An 837-nucleotide genomic window follows, 5' to 3' on the forward strand; every position below is an offset into this window, starting at 1 on the left:
AGCTCAGAGGGGCGAAGCGTGGGGGGCGTGGGGGGCCCACGCCTTGCAGCCGGCGGCGAAGAAAAATTTGCCTTTTTTGCATGTTTGAATCTGTTTTAGCCATATTTAGTGGAATATCTCATTTTAAACAGACCAATGTTATTGTCTATTGATTTAATTCCTCTCACACCACTGACTTTATTAAATAAAGTCATTTTAAGTCACAACTGTAAAATAGCTGATAGCCCCTACATCCGAAAACACAATTTGTCACTCATTGAGCCAAGTAATATTATGTCCAAGAAAGCCTACAGTGAAGCCACTTTACAGACAAGCTTGTTCTGAAGAAGAAAAAGAAAAACACAGGTTGCCAGCCAGGCCTCTTCAGATGTTTCAGCACCGAGGCACAGCCCTCGGTTCAGCACCACTATGGACAGCGACAGGCTGTCACAGACAGCACCCTGTCTGCCCCTGTCTCCCTCTCTCTCTCACACACAGACAGGCGTGGACTGCATAATCGGGCACGTCGGGCCGATGCCCGGTGGCCTGGCCTGGCCTGGCCTGCATTTTTTTTTTTTTTTTTGATGGGGTCCCACTGTGACGAGTGGGCCCGGGGCGGGCGCACCCTCTGCCCCGGTGTACCCTCCACCACTGCATGAGGGATGGTGAATTCCATTCTACAACACTCAAAGTACCATTTTGTGCTGTCCTGAGACCAGCTTTGTACCGTAGTGGACATTACTCTTAATTTCACAACTAGTAGTATCATGATGAAAGCTGTTGCAGTGTGTAGAGGACACCCTGACTTTTCAGTGATATCACATGTGTTGGGTTGTAACTGATGACATGACACATGTC

The sequence above is a fragment of the Poromitra crassiceps genome, assembly GCF_964638095.1.
Source record: "Poromitra crassiceps genome assembly, chromosome: 14".
Lineage (NCBI taxonomy): Eukaryota > Metazoa > Chordata > Actinopteri > Beryciformes > Melamphaidae > Poromitra > Poromitra crassiceps.